Here is a 17,557-nt window from a genome sequence, read left to right on the forward strand (position 1 = left end):
GTTCACAACCCAACACCCAAACCCCAAGGGCTTCTCCCGGGCCCTGCTGGAACCTCCCACTCAGATCTGTTCTACAGACATTTCCTGCAGTGTGGGGGATGCAGAACTGACTCATCCATCCATTCAGTTAGTCATTAACTTTTTTCTGAGCATCTACTCCACGCCAGACAACGTGCCAGGTGCCGGGTTTACAGCGGGGAGCAAGGTGCGGCGTCTCGCCTCCTGGAGCTCACAGGTAAGCAAGTCATTGCCGTGCAGGGTGTGGGGTAAACACCGCAGCAACAGAGAGCAGGGATGTCCCCCCGGCTGTGGGAGGTGGTCAGGGAAGGCTTCCTGGAGACAGGAGCACCTAAGGATGAGTAGGGGTGCATCAGGTGAAGGAGGGAGCAAGGGGGAGAGGTATGCCAGATCGAAGAGCCTTGAGCTGACAGGGTACATGGGGCGTCCAGTGCCCCCAGATAAGCCCCACGTGGTTGAAATAGTGGCTGAAGGGGGAAGTAATGCAGAGACAGACCAGGGAGGGAAATAAGAGAAGACTGGGCAAGTCTCATGGGGAGCTTCTCAGGCTTGACCCTGGGGATGGTCTGTGGGAGTGACCCGTCCGATGCTGTCTTTAGTAAGGCCTCCCTGGCCCCTGTAACAACGGGACCCGCCACAACCCAGGCGCCACTCAGAGAGCGGCCGCCACCGCTCAGGGTCCTGCTCTGAGCATTCATCTGCGTGGGCTCATGCACCGCTCAGGGATTCCCAGGCAGAAAAGGCTGGCAATCCTGCTTTACAGAATGAGGACAGTGCAGCTTGTACAGGGCAAATGACTTGTCCAAGGCTGCGGGTGGCCTCCAGGGCAGGCCTGGGCCCCAGAGAAGTTACAGCCTTGGTGTTGGGGCAGGAATGGCGGGGTGGGGCAGAGGGGAGGGCAAAGATGCAGTGATTCCTCCAATCTGTGTTTAACCCAGAGTACAGACCAAGGCCATAGGCTTGTGGGAGAAGTGCATCATTTTGGCCCGATCAGGGAAGGCTACCTGGGGGAGGCATGTGAACGGGATAGCAGAAGAGCAGGATTTGGATGGGCGGAGCAGGGGAAGATGAGGGCATCCTAGACAGAGGGAAAGGCACTAGCAGAGGCTGGGAAGCAGGAAGGTAGCGTGCGGTGGGAGTGACAAGTCACTGGGAGAAGGGCAGGGAGATGGGCTGGCTGGGGCTTCAGTGAGGAGGACCTGGCAGTATGGTCTTGGAGCTGGCTTCAGGCAGCCTCAGAAGGCATCCCAGAGAATGGCCTTTCTGAGAATGCCTGTGTTCCCACCAGCAGCCCCTTCCCAGTCTCTGTGGTGCTCTGCACTTAAAGCAGGAGAAAGCTCCCATACATTAAACAACGAAAGAAACAAAGCAGGAGAAAGCTTCCTGCCCCACAGCCCACTGTGAGGACTTTAGAAGCTGCACCTTCTAATGTGACCAACTCTGGTTCTGGTGCCCAGGCAAAGGGAAATGCAGAGAAGGGAGCCGGGGGGACAGGAGGACAGGCTGGGCGGCTGGCAGGAAGACCCCGGCCAGGGGTGGCAGGGGATAAACACCCACCTGAGCCCCTCCCAGCCACCTTGTGCATGGCTGCTGACATGGTCAGCCCAGCCTCAGGTCACCCTCCACCCCTCCCTCCACCCTTGGCTGCCAGAGATCCCAGCCTCCACCCTCCCCCTGCCTTAATTACAGGGAGGCTGGGCCCTACCCAGGCAGCTACAGGCACCAGGCTTGCTGGCTCTCCCACTTAGTGGGTGTGGGGGCTAGGCTGCCACGTGGGGAGGGATCTAGGAGTGAGGGTCAGGCCCTGGGACCACCAGCCAAGCAGTGAGCTCAGGTACAGCTGTCCTGTCAGCTCTCCGGGGCCCTTGTGCTTCTGGGGCTTCCAGGGACACTTTCTAGATAGAGTTGGGGAGTTGCTGAAATAGACCCTCTAGGTTTATATCCAGACTCTGTCACTTACTAAAGGGGGGGGGGGGGGGACATGAACTAGCACCCTTGGGAGTCTCATTGGTAGAATGGGGCTCCTCATAGCGCTTCCTCACGCAGTGGTCTGAGCTGTAGGGTAGGGCCAGGCCAGGCATGTCTGAGGTACTCAGTAAAGGGTGATGCTCATTCTTAACCAAACTTTTAGCATCCTGCCAGCCTAGGGGAGGGGTAAGGCAGTGGGGGAGAATATGAGCCCATTGTACAGTCCGGAAAGCTGAAGCTTTGAAAGAAGGGACTTTCCTTGAGAGTCTCAGATGGGCTCAAGACACACCCCTCCCTAGGCTATGCCCCAGGACCGATGAGGCGGGAGGTGGGGCTCAGTGGGAGGGGAACCTGGGTTCCAGGTCTGGCTGTGCCCCCAAGCACTGCTGTGGGCCAGAGCCAGGCATTTACTTCCCTTGCCAGTGCTTTCTCAGGTCAAGGTCAGAGCTGGATAAGCCTGGTGGCTCCCACCCCTTCCCAATTCATTTCTTCTGTTTTTATGAATTAGGTATGTTTCTGTGCAACCAGAGCCCTGAGCTGAGGGGTTCGTTTACAATAGATGTGTCTGAGCACTGGTCTCCATAGCTTCCCTTGGTGACACAACAATGCAAAACAGATCTATCTCCTCCTATTTAGGAGCTGCAAGGAGCTGTGCCACACCTGCTTTGAGCCGTTGCCCCATTGATGGACACCTAGGTTATTGCCAGTCATTCAGGATGAGAAACAACGCTGTGATGAGTATCTTGAACATACTCTGTGCACATCTGTCTTATGACCTCCCTAGGGTAAAGCCCTAGGCAGGAACCTTCTAGGTCGAAAAGCGGCAGCATTTGTTCATTCCTGGAGTGGCAACCAAGGGCATTCTAGCATCATCTGGTTCTTTGGCCCCTTCTACCAATGGTTATGAAGTGCTGATTTGAGAGTCTCAGCAGGTTATGTCCTCTCAGGTTATGAAGTGCTGATTTGGTGCCTGGCTCTGTGTTAGGGACTGGGATGGCCCTGTCCCTGCTCTTGTGGCAATTACGTTCTAGCTCGGGGGAGACACATACAATATCAGAGAGGAGGGCTCAACAGAGAGTCAGACAGGGCCAGATGACAGAGCACGGCAGGGAACTTCTTGCAGCCCAGTGGTCAGGGAAGACACAGTGACCTGACCAGCAGGTTTGGGTAAAGCAACCAGCAGTGGGCGAAAAGGCCCTGAGATGGGAGTGAGCTCAGTGAGCAGGAAGGACAAAACAATAATCAGTGTGGCTGAGGTGTGGTAGACAGGCAGGGAACAGTCTGAGAGAAGAGAAAGGGCACAGAGGCCACTTCGTGGAGGGCCAGGGGAGTGTGGGAGCCACTGCAGGCTGAAGCAGGAGAGTGACATGAAAGCTGCTGCAGAGTGGATGCGGGGAGTGGCAGGAACAAAGGCAGAGCATTCACATGCCTGTAGGGCCCTGGGTGCTGCTGGACAATCAGACGTGGAGAGAGGGACAAGACACCGGTCCAGGAGGACCCCAAGGCTTTCAGATTTGGTTTATGTGCTGGGGGAGACTCGGGAGGAGAGGGTTTGAGGATGGGGATCCCAAGCTATGTTGTGGGAAATCCACACAGACACGTGGAGATGTCTAGGAGACCCTGACTGCGGGGTGGAGTTGGGTGCGGCTGGATGGAGTGGTGCGTCTAGATCTGGGAGCTACAGGTCCAGACACAGCCCAGGGCAGCAGCCCACTGCCCAGCTTTGCTCCAGCGGCAGGGGAGTCCTCTGGTTCCAGATGAAATTGGTCACTCTTTGTAAAGAAAGGAACTAAGGAGTCACTGATGGCAGCTGGCCCCAAGGTCTCTCCATGGAGAGAAGTCAGCAGCAAGGAGCAGGAAGGGGAGCCCGACAGTGGACTCCACTTGGTCAGCTAGCTCATTGCCTTCCTGCTGGGATGGTGAGGCTGGCATGGGGATGCTGCTCTCTCTGTACCCCTCACTCTCTCCCTCCCTGCCACACCCTGGGCTGGATTGAGCCGAGGAGCCAGAGACTTAAAGGAAGAATCGAAACCCAGGGATGAGAAGGCTGGAAGAGTGTACGTCCCAGGAGCCCTCTGGTCAGCAGAATCAGGAAAGCCTTTGCAGAAGAGAGGCCAGCCCAACTGGAAGGGGAGGGATGAAGAAGAGTTCGCCAGGCAGATGCAAGGAGCAAGGGCGGGCAATGCTATCACGTAGAACAGCCAATATTCTGGGCCATGAGAGTTTTCAAGTCCTTTTCGGCCCTAAATTCTGGTTTTCTAGCTAAATCCTGCTGTTCAGGCCCAGATGGGGCCCATGGGGGAGCCCACAGGCTCTGGCTCCTCCCTGGTCTCAGAGCTGATCCTCATAGCCCCTCTCCAGAACACAAACCCAAGTGGACTAGAGGCCAATCCAGAGCTTCCTGGCTGGGTTTCTCCGGCAAGGACAGGTAAGCCGGCCTGGTCCAAATCCCAGCTCTCAGTTTACCAGCTGGACAACCATGGGCAAGTAATTCCACTTCTCAGAGCTTCAGTTTCCTTGTGTGTCATTGTAGGGTAAGGACAGTTCCCGGAGGGCTGGCAGGAGAATGAATGAGTTACTTGAGGTAGGACTTAGAACAGGGACAGGGGGAGCAGTCCAACCTCCTCCTCTCCTCTCTCCTTCCCCTTTCTTCCCTCCTCCTCCTCTCCCTCTCCCTCCCTCCCTTTCTCCTTCCCCTAGTACAGCTTGCACCTGTCTGGCTTTTCTTGCTGTCTCTTCCACTGTCCTCCTGAGCCTTGATCATTTCCTCCGGAGGCTTGGACCCAGATCCCCAAGAGCCTCACTCTCTCTACAGTAAGGTCTCTGGTCAAATGCCACTTCTCTGACACCCTCTCTAAGATATCATCCCCCCTGCTCTGTCCCTCTCATCACTCTCTAGCCACCGCTGCCCCCCGACATTGGAGTTTTCTTTCTGGCACTCAGCACACCATGTGACATTATATTATATATTTGTGTAGTGTCTGCTAGCCCTGGCTTCCTGCAAGCTCCATGCTGTGCCCCCAGCACCTAGAGCAGCGCCCGGGACAGCGGACCCTCAGTAAGTAAGTGTGGAACTGAATATTTGTGGAAGAACTGAGCATCAGTTATAATGGTTGTGTTTCCCCACTGCTTCCTGCCTTGATCTACAAGCACACAATCTGGGAGCTCGCACTGAGCACCCGGGCATCTCACTTCCAGATTCCCCTGTGTGTCTCCCTGTGTCTAGTGCACATCTGGTTGAACTGATCCTCTCTTCCCATTAAAAAGCTGGGTCCCAGCCGGGAGACCAGAGGCTCTTCTACTGGGGGCGGTGTGGGTACCGTGAACCTGGCATTCTCTATGCATTTCACTTACCAACTTTCCAACAAAGGTTTTCTGAGTCCCACTTCACAGATGGGAACACTGAGAGGCTACAGCAAGTCTCAGAGCAGTGGCAGCCGTGGGGCTTGAGGCCCATGTCGACCTGATTGGAAGGCCTCACTGGCCCCACAGTAGTACCCAGTGGTGCCTCCTAGGGTGTGTCTTGGTGTGGATGGCAGGGAGGCTTGGAGATGGGACAGGACCAGCCTTTGGTGGCTCTACTTGACATCCTGGGCCCCTCTGAGCAACCATCCTTCACCATCTCCTGTGTTTAAGGAGAGGGGTGGCTCTGCTTTTGTGGCTCATTTAAATGCCTCAAAACTGAGGGTTGGCAACTCTTCACAAGTTGTGAGCCAGCCAGTGGGGGATGAGGCACATCATGGGCTAGCCCTGTCATCGGCGCCACAGGGCGAGTTGGGGCCAGGCTCCTTCTAATGACAGCAGCTCCGTGTGTGCATGGGCCCTTGTAAGAGATCCCATGTGCCCTCTGAGAACCCTGACCAGTCCCAAAAAAAGCAGGACTCAGGGGCCAGAAATACTCATCAACCTCCTGGTCAAGAAGTGGCAGGAGCAGGGCCCCAGATCTGGGGCCAGGTGAGAAATCCGAGTCCTCCATGGCCCCGTTGGGAACGTTGGTAACTTGCCTCCATGACCACAGCAGGCTCCAGGACCTGGACTCTCAACTAAAATGTGCTGTAGCTTCTTCATGCTGCACAAATGTGTGGCCCAATTCTATTAGAGAACCTCAGAACGGGGATCTCTGGGTGGTTCAGTGGTTTAGCGCCTGCCTTTGGCCCAGGGAGTGATCTTGGAGTCCTGAGATCAAGTCCCACGTCGGGATCTCTGCATGGAGCCTGCTTCTCCCTCTGCCTCTCTCTCTCTCTCTCTCTCTTATAAATAAATAAAATCTTAAAAAAAAAAAAAAGAGAGAGAGAGAACCTCAGAACTTTCTCGGAAGGAAGCAAGCGCTTAGCAGATGGTGGGTGTTCATGGATCGCCAGGGTTGAGAGGACAGGGACGGTGGTCATGGTCCCCATGGTTCGGTGAAATCATTGATTTCTTCATGAGCAATGGGGCTCCATGGAGCAATCCTGGCTGCTGCATCCCAAGGCCTTGCCTCGTGTTCCATCTGGGGAGCCCTGGGGATGTTGGCATGTTCTGAGTGTGGGCAGCAGGCTTGAGACAGGCTGGCATGAAGTGAGGGGGATCTTCAGCAACCGGCAAGGATAGTGCTCTTTGTCCTATCCCCAAACCCCAAGATCTCGGCCCTGTGCTGGCACCAAAGTGCCTGGCCATTGCCCTGAGAGAACCCCTAGCTTCCAAGAGTCCCAGGCTGGAGGCTCATTCAGTGCAGCCCCCTGAGAGGGCAGAAATCTCTCCCTTACGTTCTTGATCCAACTTCTGTTTGATTACCACCCAGGATGGGGAACTCACTTCCTGTCAGGCGGTCAATTCCTCTGACTCCAAAGTAAGGACTCTCAATGGAGTCATGCTGTGTCCTCCTGCTGCCGCTCCACATTAGCCCAGCTTTGCTCACCATGGTCATGCAGAGCGATTCTGCCCTGGGAGAAGCCCCTGTGATCATCAGAACCACCCCCCCACACACACATACACACACATGAGCTCAGCTCTCTGCAGAGAGCCTGAGGCTCCACCTGAACCTCATCCCCCACTCCCACCCCATGCTTCCTGGCTAGTTTTCAGGTTTTATGGTGAGTCAAGGGGAAAAAATCAAGAAGCTAGAAGCACTTTACCGACAAAAGCAATGATAGCTATCCATGCAATTCAGCTGACGTTAGCCAAAGAGCATGTCAGGAGCATAAGACCCAGAATTGAATGAGTCCCTGCCCATGAGGATCCCCACTAGGATAGGGGTGGGGGGTTGGAGTGGCAGGCGGACCCAGACTTCAGCCAGAAGTGGGGGCCAGCAGAGGGAGCTCTCCCCGCTGGTCACAGTGGGGTTTATAACAGCCGGCTTTCAGGATAGCTAGTTTTCCAGCACATAGACAAGGGGAGGTGGCAGAGAGAGAGAGCACACAGGGTGCAAGGACCTGAGAGCAGAGGCCAAGTAGTGGGGCCACCTAGCCAACTGATTTGCTTGGGACAGAAGAGATCAGGAATCAGCACACCTTACCTGTAAAGGGCCAGACAGTAAATACTTGGGGTACTGCAGGCAATTCAGCCTCCACTCTATTTTCTCAGCTCTACTGTTGGAGCTCAGAAACACAGAGGACACTTAACGAAGGGGGTGTGACTGTATTGCAACAGAATTTTATTTGTCGACACTGAAATTTGAGTGTCACATAATTTTCCTGTGTCATGAAATGGCATTCTTGGGATTACTTCCCAGCCATTTAAAAATCTGAAAAACATTCTCAGCCCACAGGCTACACAAAAACAGGTGATGGGCTGGATCTGACCTTCAGGCCATAGTTTGCTGGGCCCCCACACACCCCTGCTCTATATGTTTGGGAGTACTGGGAGATTGTGCTCAAAAGTTGGGTAGAAGTGAGCCTTGAATGCCAGAGTAAGGATTTCGAGGTTGGTTTGGTCAGTGCTTGGTTACGGATCCTGCTCTGGGTGAACTCGCCACCCAACTATCCACCTTCCCACCCAACCCAACTGCCATCAAATCAAGTCCTGAAATGTACAGTGGGATAATTTCTTTAAAAATGTGTGTCCAGTGACATAGGAATACAAGCTTGTTGTTAAAAAGAAAAGTTGGGGGCAGCCCCGGTGGCTCAGCAGTTTAGCACCGCCTTCGGCATGGGGTGTGATCCTGGAGACCCGGGATCGAGTCCCACATCGGGCTCCCTGCATGGAGCCTGCTTCTCTCTCTGCCTGTGTCTCTGCCTCTCTCTCTCTGTCTGTCATGAATAAGTAAGTAAAATCTTTAAAAAAAAAGAAAAGTTGGTTAAGAATAGAGACTAATAAGTAAATTTCCCTTCCAATCACAGTGTGTGTCCAGGGGTGACCATGGTTAGGAGGTGGGTGAATGTGAGCCCAACCTCTTTCCTGGATGCGTGGGCACGTACACAGACACAGACACACACACAGACACACACACACACGCACACACACGAGTATGTGTTTACTCACACCACACATAGCACATTCTATATAATTGTTCTTTTGTCACTTAGCAACTCAACCCTGAATCTTGCCTCCGAAGCACATGGATGCATCCCCTTTGACCCTTATACTGGCCACTGAGCACAGTGCGGTGGGCTGAGCTACCCTTCACCAGCAGCTTTCCACTGAGGGACAACAAGGCTGGTCCCTGTCTCATATGATTGATTCCAAGCAGTGCTGCCGACCCTCTCGGCACACGTACCTATTTCTATGTACCAGTGCTAGCATTTCTGTTGGACAGATTCTCAGGAGCAGATATGCTGTGTCAAAAGGCACCAGCACTTAAAATTTGGATCAGTGTGGCATTCTGGAGCACTTTCTCCTTGCTGCTGGGAATAAGCATTGCGAATCCTCTGGGATCTGGGGAGTCCTGGAAGGCCAGTCAGGATCTGGGACCTCAGCATCTCAAGGACTCTTAAATGACTCTGGGTTCTGGATGAACAGGGTTGCCTCCTCTTGCCTCTTGCCAGAGACAACAATTGCCTGTCAATACCCTGATCTATCCCTCTACCTACCTGTCCACACATCCATCCATCCCCCCCATCCACCCACATACCCATCCACCTACTTATCCATCCATCCTTCCACCTGCCCACATACCTTTCTACATATCTACCCATCCACCTGTCCATCCACCTACCCATCCATCTATCCCTCCATCCCCTCATGCCCTCAGCCACCCATTTATCCACCCACCCATCCACCTACCCATCCTTCTATCCCTCCCTCCACCCAGTTACCCACATTCCCTTTCACCTACCCATTCACCTACTCATCCATCCATCCATCCATCCCTCCCTACCCACCCACTCAGTATTCACCATCTAGTGAAGGAGAGTATCCACATGCCAGATACTGAGAATATAGCCAGGAACACAAGACAAAAAATCCCCGCCTTCCTAGATTTACATTCCAGTGGAGACATAGTAAACACACATGATATGTTGGGTGGTGGTAAGGCGGAATGAAGGGCCCAGGAAGCGCTGGGAGTCAGGTCCTGCTCTCTGAGCAGAAATCTGACAGCAATGAGAGGGGAGCTGTGCAGATATGATGGGCAGAGGGAACAGTCAGTGCAAAGGCCAAAAGGTGGGGATGTTCAGGGAATGACACTGAGGTGGAGGAAGAGCAGGTCATCTCCCGCGGGTCCCCTTGGAAAGGAAGGGCTTGGCTGTTACTCCGAGTGAGGAGGGGATCTGTGGAAGCTCTCGGCAGTAGGGAGTGACCTGACTCACAGCTAGCTGCTGGGTTGGAAATAGACCAAAGGGGGCCAGGACTGACATGGGGAGATGGGTCAGGAGGCCACTGAACTTGACCCAACAAGACAGACTGGACTAGGTGGTTGGGTGAAGGTGGTGAGAGGGTGGGACTTGACTGTGCTTGGAAGGTAGCCACGAGCCTTCCTGATGGACTGACATGGGGTGATAAAGAGAGGAAAGGATGACAGCAAGGTTTAGGGCTTCATGAGCCAGGAGAATGAAGCTAGAAGCAGAGGAGGTCAGAGGAAGGGAGTTTGAGCTGAGGCCCTGATTGTACTTGCCCAGCTAGAGGTGGGCCCTAGTCATCCAGGGCAGAGAGTGGAGACAGACCTGGGGACCGCCAGGTGCAGGTGGAATTTCAAGTCCTGTGCCTGGATGCCAGCACCAAAGGAGAGGCGGGAGAGGACAGAGGAGGGCTGGGAGCCCGTCCTGGGATGTGCCTGCATCAGGGCGCAGGGAGATGAGGAAGAGCTTGAAAGAAGGAACAGCCTCTACGAGGAGGAAGGCCCAGACAGCAGGGACCTGGAAGCCAAGGGGAGAAGGGATTTCTGCAAACTGGGTCGGGGGTGCTGAGCAGCCAAGTGAGCTGGGGACACAACACTAACTACTGGCTTTGGCAACACAGTGGGATCCAGGCAGACATGAGAAAGCCCAGGTAACCATGGGAGCCCTAAGGAAGAGTACTTGACCTGGGAGGGCTTCCTGGAGGAGGGGGTGTCTAATCAGAACCTGAGGGATGCAGACACTTTTGCCATGCAGAAAAGGGGTGTCCAGGCTGAGGGGTCAGCACAGCGTCAAGAGGAGAGAGCAGCCAGCTCGTTTGGGGACCTGAAAATCAGAAAGTCTGGCTGTACTGCGGAATGCAGGAGGGGTGAGGGGCCGATGGAGAGGGAGTACTGTCCTCACAGGACCCTGGAGAGCTTGGCAAAATAGATGGTGGGGTCCTTAACCAGAGACCAAGTTTGGGGGATAGGTGAGTGTTAGGGGTGCAGTGTTGGGAGTGGGGAGTCAGGAGGAGAAGCAATTTGGAGAAAGGTGATAAATTTGAAGAGTTTAGGGTGTTGGGGGTGCTCAGGGGGAGATGTCCAATGTCAATGTGACACATGGACTGGACCTCTGAGTCTTGGAGGGACCATATGTACTGGGAGGACGCCGGGCAGAGCTGCGTGGAGCTGAGCCACTTGCCCGCCTCTTTCTTTGGCGCAGCGTGAGGCCAGCCTGCGTCCAGCCACCTGCTGCATGCTGTGCTGGGGCAGGGTCCCCGCAGCTTCTAGACATTGTGGCTTATCCGGCTGGCCAGGTAGCAGGAGCCCAAGGGGGGGCCAGCGGTTCCTCCGAATGAACTGTTGTAACCGTGCCTTTTCCCTCCTGTCTCCGTCCTCCTCCTGTCGGCAGCCCAGAGTGCCTTTGCCAAATCCCTCAGGCACCACAAAAAGAAGGGGGCCCCACCATTCCATGTACGCTTTTCAACATCCAAGGGACGCTGATTTATGGACCACCCAGGAGATGCCATTCTGGCTGCGGAAGAGCAGGGATGACACTGGTGGACAGGCTTCTGTCCTCAAGAGGCCCATCCTCCACTGGGGGGGGGGGGGACAATAAATGTATAATTAAAGTCCAGTGTGGTATTCAGAGAGATAAGCTTGGGGGCCAGCAGGGATCAGAGGTGCTTCTAGGAGGAAGCAACGCTTAAACTATCGATCTGAAGGATGTTGAGTCAGAGTTCGACAAGGAAAAACTGGAGGGTGCAAAAGTATTTGAGTGAGTGGGAACAGCACGCTGGAGGCTCCGAGATGAGAGAGCACGCCAGGGGGGAGGGAATGAAAGGATTCGGTGTAGTGGAGCATGGGGTGCCTCCAGGAGGCAGCGGTTTGGGGGTATGGTGGTGGTGCAGAACCTCGGCAGTCAGGCTTAGGAGTGCAGACTTTCTCCTGAGGGCAGCGGGGAGGTATGCAGTGTCCTAAGCAGGCAATGACATGGTCAGATTTTCGTGTGGGAGAATTCAGAAGCAGAGATCAGAAACACCCAACCTTAGCCCAGAGAGACCCAGGGTCATCTCATGGGAGGCAAGACCCCTCCACCCTCTTGTAGCTCCCTGGACGGTGAGGAGGGTCCGTATGGCCTGCACATAAATAAATAAATATAAAAATAAAAATAAAAATAAAAATAAAAATAAAAATAAAATAAAATAAAAATAAAAATAAAAATAAAAATAAAAATAAAAAAAGAAACAGGTGTGCCCTGGAGGATGCGCCGCCCGCTCAGCGCCAGCAACGTGTCCCCGCCCCCGCCGCCCCCACGCGGGCCGGGAGCCGCTGAGCCTGCCCCGCAGCGCCACCGTGTGGCCGGCGTGGCTCACGACAGGAGGTCGGCCGGCCCGGGGTGGAGCGGCCCGTACCCCGCTCCCCCAGCGCCAGGCACCGCGGGTCCTGGTCTCATCACACTTTCGAAATGTCTTCTTCTAAGTGGAAGCATGTTTGCAGACTGTTTATAATTTTTCGAGCAGCATATGCTTACTGAAAAAGATATGCCAACGCCATGGACCGTACGAGGCAGCAATTGGCAGGTTCCCCCCAGCACTCGGGGCCGCATCCCCGGACACCAAAGGATTGCATTTTGCCAAACGGGCTTCGAGATTTTCCTCTACAGAAAGAAATGCATGAAGAGATTTCTGTGTGTCCCACCTGTTTTCTGTTTCCTTGTCTTTATTTTGTCCCCATGTGTACATACACAAATGAGATCCTACGATCTGCGCCTAGTGTCCCGCCAGTTGCTTTGTTTTTAAATTTTTTTTTTTATTGACTATAGCACAGAGACAAAAACGATATTTATCTTTTCTTTTAAAGGTTTTTATTTATTTATTCGTGACAGACAGAGAGGCAGAGACACAGGCAGAGGGAGAAGCAGGCTCCGTGCAGGGAGCCCCACGTGGGACTCGATCCCAGGACTCCAGGATCGCGCCCCGGGCTGAAGGTGGTGCTAAACTGCTGAGCCACCCGGGCTGCCCCATATTTATCTAAAATATGTAAAGTACGTGGATCAGGTCAAACACTATATGCCCCCTACCCAATTTAAGAAGATTTTTATTATTTTTGAAGTTTCTTCTATGTGTTACTTTATTTTTCAGTTAAAAAATACATTTATGGGACACGTGGGTGGCTCAGCTGGTTAAGCCTCTGCCTTCAGCTCAGGCACGATCTCAGGGTCCTGGGATCAAGCCCTGCATTGGGCTCTCTGCTTGCAAGGGAGCCTGCTTCTCCCTCTCCCTCCACCCCTCTCCCCGCCCCCAACTTGTGCATGCTCTCTCTCTCTCTCAAACACATAAATAAAAGATTAAATATATGCAGTTATTTTCTCTCCCTTCTCACCTCTGGACTGATTTGATATTTATTTTACTAATTCATGTTATTTTTTTATTACCTTACCAGTTTCCCATTCTTGTAGTGCTTCTCCTGGAGATGACAATTAAAGTCTAGTATACAGGGGATCCCTGGGTGGCGCAGCGGTTTGGCGCCTGCCTTTGGCCCAGGGCGCGATCCTGGAGACCCGGGATCGAATCCCACATCGGGCTCCCGGTGCATGGAGCCTGCTTCTCCCTCTGCCTATATCTCTGCTTCTCTCTCTCTCTCTGTGTGTGACTATCATAAATAAATTTTTTTAAAAAAGTCTAGTATACGTTAGTACTCTTACCACTTGCAGGGAAATACAGGAATCTTAGGCTACTTAAAACTCCATTTGCCCCCTTCTGACTTCTATGCTATTGTCATCTGGTGCCATCAAGTATTTTAATTCTTTATATATTTCAAACTCCACAAGAGGATATTATTATTGGTTATGCAGACAATATTGGTTTAGATTAACCACATATTTTCTCTCTCTCCATTGGCCTTCATTTCTTCCTGCATCTTCAAGTTTCTGTCTGGGATCCATTTTCTCCTGTCTGAAAACCATCTTTTCCTAATTCCTTTGATAAGGGTGAGCTGGTGGCAAATTATTACAGTTTTTATTTGCCTGGAATACCTCTGCTTCATTTCCATTTTAAAAGGGTATTTTTAGCTGGGTATGTACTTTCGGGTTGGCAAGAGAGAGCAAGGAAGGAGAGAAAAGTAACAGAGAAGAAATGAGACAAACAGAAAACAAACAGAAGATGGGAGACATAAAGCCAAATATGCCAGCATTATATTAAATGTAAGCAGATTAAATACATCATTTGAAAGATAAGCATGAACACTTTGGGTAAAAAAAATGAATAAAAACCAATTATATGCTGCTTAAAAGATAGACATGTCCCTATATAAGGATACGAAAATAAGGAGGAAAAGGTTGGAAAAAGTTAAATCATAAAATTTTAACCCAAAGTAAACTGGTATAGTTACATTAAGATCAGCAAAAGTAGAGTTTAAGGTAAAAAAAAAAAAAAAAAAAAAAAAAGCAATGCTGAAGATAAAGAGCTATTCACAGTGAGAAAAAAATATGTCCAATTTATCAGGCAGATAGAAAAATTCTACACTTGCATGCAACTAATAAGGTAGCCTCAAAATATATAAAGCAGGGATGCCTGGGTGGCTCAGTGGCTGAGTGTCCCCCTTTGGCTTAGGGCGTGATCCTGGAGTCCTGGGATCGAATCCCACATCGGGCTGTGTCTTTGCCTCTCTCTCTCTCTGTCTTTCATGAATAAATAAATAAAATCTTTTTAAAATTATATATATATATATATATATATATATATATATATATATATCAGAATTCAAGAGAACTCAAAGGAGAAATAGACAAATCCACAATCCCTCTTTCAGTAATCAATAGCCCAAGCAAATAAAAAATGAGGGAAAACTTTAGATATCTCCAGGAATATTACAGAAATGATACTGCATTCTTTCTATTGCATTCTATCAGGTGGTTCGGGATTTTCACTGGTCTCATTTCTGATACTAGGCTTCCCCACTGTAAAGTTACTCTTTTCCCACCTGTTATTCATGAGCATTTTGTGGGGAGGTACTTTGAAATATATAAATATCCAGCTTTTCTTCAAACTTAATTTGCTCATTTATTTATTGACTCAGTGTAGACTCATGGACTCCGGTTTTATTCAGTAGGTTGTATCAATATGACCAATTCTGGTTTATTACTGTCAATATTTTTCTATTTTATATAAATTCAATTAATTAACATATAATGTATTATTGGTTTCAGAGGTAGAGTTCAGTGATTCATCAGTTTTATATAATACCCAGTGCTTGTTATATCACATCCCTCCTTAATGTCCATCGCCCAGTTTTTTGATGCTCAGATATTTTCAGATGTGGCCAGGGGGCACTCCTTTTGATTTGTCCCCCCATTCTTTGTATGCTTGCTTACTTTTGGGTGTAATATGACATTTCAGGCTCATTTTATCTGCCCTGAAATCAGTCATTTCCCCAAGAACTTTGATTCTTTTTAATGGAGAATGATATTTTAAATTAATTTATCTTATTTATTTGTTAGATTTTATTTATTTACTTGAGAGAGAGAGAGAGAGAGCATGGGGGGGGCAGAGGGAGAGAGAGAAGCAGGCTCCCTGCTCATTCACAGCTATATCTGTTCAATATCTTTGTATAGTTATGGACAGCCAAGAGCTCTAATTTCTATCCAGCACCACAAGGTCATTTGAATTTTCTCCCTTTCCCAATTCAAAATTCCTTTCTCCAATGGTGAGAAATCTGGCTTCCATTATTTTGTAATACCTTTGCTTCCCCTTATGTATTTGATCAATACCCGGATATTAACTATCTGTTGTTGTATAACAAAATCTCCAAAAAATTTGTGACTTAAAACAACAAAAACCACTTCTTATTGCACTGCTCCTGTGGGTCAGGAATTTGGGAGCAGCTTAGCTGGGGTCTCGCATGACTTGTAATCAAGTGTGAGCCAGGCTGAAGTCTGGGGCTGGAGGATTTGTTTCTGAGATGGCTTACTCACCCCACAATCCTTCTTTCAGTAATTGATAGAAGAAGCCGATAAAAAGTTAGTAAAAACTTCAAGTTGGTTTAGGCTGTTGGCAGGAGGGCTCAGGTTTAGTATCACTCACACTTCTCCATAGGGCTGCTTGGGCACGGCAGCTGGCTCTTCCAGAACGAGTGATCCAAGGCTGAGCAAGGGAGACACAAGCATTTTTTTCCACAGCAATGGGGTTTTAGGCCCCTCCCAGGCCTGGGTTCTCAGACCTCCTCCCCCAGGTCTCTCATCCTTCTCTATCTTCCTCAATGGAGCCAAAAGTGGGGAGAGCCCACATGCTCATGATACCCAAAGGTTGCTGATGCTCATTTACTTTTTTGTTCCAAGTCATTCTTCCCACTAGATGATGAGCTCATGGGTCTGGGTCTGCATCTGGAGGGCCTGGCAGGGGTCAGGCACATAGTAGATAATCAGTAGGTATGAGTGGATGGGAAGGATGACTGAATGCTCCGGCCTTGGGGTGGAAGTCAGGAGAGGGGTGTTCCGAGACCTTGATCTTTGGTAGACTGCACCCACACCCCACACCCCACACCCCACACCCCAGGTGGAAAGAATTCAAACCTCAGTAAATGTCTGTCTCTCTCTCAGCTTTGATCACCTTTTAAGGGGGTAGCCAGAACTGCCTCTCAAAGTTGTGAGGGGTAGCAGGCAGTTCTGCTGGAGCAGAAAAGGGTGGGGTGAGTATGGGCCCTGTGTGGAACAGCATACTCCCTGGGGTCAGGTTCTGGAGGTGGGGGTCTAAGGACCCAGAGAAGGGTGGAGAGGGGGTGGGGAGGGATGGAAGTAGACTCCCTCTCCAGCTGAGGGAGCCTTGGCCATGGAGCCAAAGAAACCCTTGGAAGCAACCTTGCAGAATCTTTGGGGGAGGAAAGTAGAGGGTTGCTATGGAAACCATCCCACAACAACCCACTCCACTTGGAGCTCAAGGAGTTTCCCTGAATAAGAATTGTCATCTTGGGGCGCCTGGCTGGCTCAGACAGTAGAGCATGCAACTCTTGATCCCGGGGTCTTAAGTCCAAGCCGCATGTTGAGTGTACAGCATACTTAAGAGAAAGAAAAAGAAAAGAAAAAAAGAAGAGACTTCTCATTTTTTTTAGGATGCTGCTTCTTACACACATCTGTACCTCAACAGTGTGTGTGCCGGCTGTTGTGTTTGCATGTTTGCTCTGTCCATCTGTGTGGCTCCTCACTACACACATTACTTCAGTAAGCAGGGCGCTTTCTTCTCTGGGCCTTTGCACAATGCCATTCCTCTGCCTGGAAGACGCTTTCCCTCCCCCAGCCTCATCTTTAACTGGTGCTCTCTTGCTTGCTCATTAAGAATAGGTGAGGGGGAATAAAGGGGAAAGGAGAGACAATGAGTGAAAATATCAGTGAGGGTGACAAAACATGAGAGACATGAACTCTGGGAAACAAACAAGGGGTAGTGGAAGGGAGGTGGGTGGGGGGTTGGGATGACTGGGTGATGGGCACTGAGGGGGGTGCTTGGCGAGATGAGCACTGGGTGTTATGCTGTATGTTGGCAAATTGAACTCCAATAAAAATAATAAAAAATAAAAAATAAAATATAAGGGCAGCCCGGGTGGCTCAGCAGTTTAGCGCCACCTTCAGCCCAGGGCCTGATCCTGGAGACCGGGGATCAAGCCCCACGTCTGGCTCCCTGCATGGAGCCTGCTTCTCCCTCTCTCTGTGTCTCTGCCTCTCTCTCTCTCTCTCTCTCTCTGTCCCTCATAAATAAATAAAAATCTTTTTTTAATAAAATAAAATAAAATAAAATAATAAAATAAAAAAATAAAATAAAATAAAATAAAATAAAATAAAATAAAATA

General features: G+C 50.8%; 2 long non-coding RNA genes across 3 annotated transcripts; one reads left to right on the plus strand and one right to left on the minus strand.

Annotated features, from left to right (window-relative positions):
* Positions 1-9: 9 nt before the first annotated feature.
* Positions 10-11,853, plus strand: LOC118355653 (uncharacterized). Of its 2 annotated transcripts, none has more exons than XR_007413122.1 (3): positions 10-2,918; positions 4,965-5,048; positions 11,130-11,853. It is a non-coding gene; the product is annotated as an uncharacterized LOC118355653 (long non-coding RNA). The 2 variants fall into 2 exon arrangements; XR_007413123.1 differs by having other exon boundaries at positions 4,965-5,044.
* A 3,404-nt stretch (positions 11,854-15,257) lies between these two features.
* LOC125755790 (uncharacterized) lies at positions 15,258-16,862 on the minus strand. Its single transcript, XR_007413124.1, has 2 exons — positions 16,290-16,862; positions 15,258-15,861 (listed from the first exon to the last, which is right to left on the minus strand). It is a non-coding gene; the product is annotated as an uncharacterized LOC125755790 (long non-coding RNA).
* Between the last annotated feature and the right edge of the window lie 695 nt (positions 16,863-17,557).

Source organism: Canis lupus, chromosome 9 (genome assembly GCF_003254725.2).
Source record: "Canis lupus dingo isolate Sandy chromosome 9, ASM325472v2, whole genome shotgun sequence".
NCBI classification, from domain to species: Eukaryota; Metazoa; Chordata; class Mammalia; order Carnivora; family Canidae; genus Canis; species Canis lupus.